The following is a 290-nucleotide window of genomic DNA, read 5'->3' as shown; positions in this document are numbered from 1 at the left end:
GGTCATTCCCACTCTTATTTTAATCAAATTTTAGCAGAATATACATACCCATTTTTACGTCCCTTTTTCAGTAAGTAAAAATTTCCGCTTGACATCACGGTGATTTTCCCAAAAGAAGCAGATATGAAAGCCAGAGGGGACAGCCTTCGCAAAGGCACTGATTTTCCCTTTTTCCTAAGGGGTTGACGGTGCTTCTATGATGTTGAAGCCCCATCCAAGCAGTATTCCCTTACCAACTGAAAGGGGAAATAAAAGCATTCAGCAGGGAAATGAAAGGGTAAAATTTATTT

The 290-nt window shown here is 39.7% G+C and overlaps 1 pseudogene; it reads right to left on the bottom strand.

The window, feature by feature from the left end:
• Positions 1-290, bottom strand: part of LOC119582382 — a 26,908-nt pseudogene that overhangs the window by 20,312 nt on the left and 6,306 nt on the right.

The sequence above is a fragment of the Penaeus monodon genome, chromosome 15, assembly GCF_015228065.2.
Source record: "Penaeus monodon isolate SGIC_2016 chromosome 15, NSTDA_Pmon_1, whole genome shotgun sequence".
Taxonomy (NCBI): domain Eukaryota; kingdom Metazoa; phylum Arthropoda; class Malacostraca; order Decapoda; family Penaeidae; genus Penaeus; species Penaeus monodon.
Note: the sequence above shows the minus strand (reverse complement) of the source record. Positions and strands in the feature narration are given on the sequence as shown.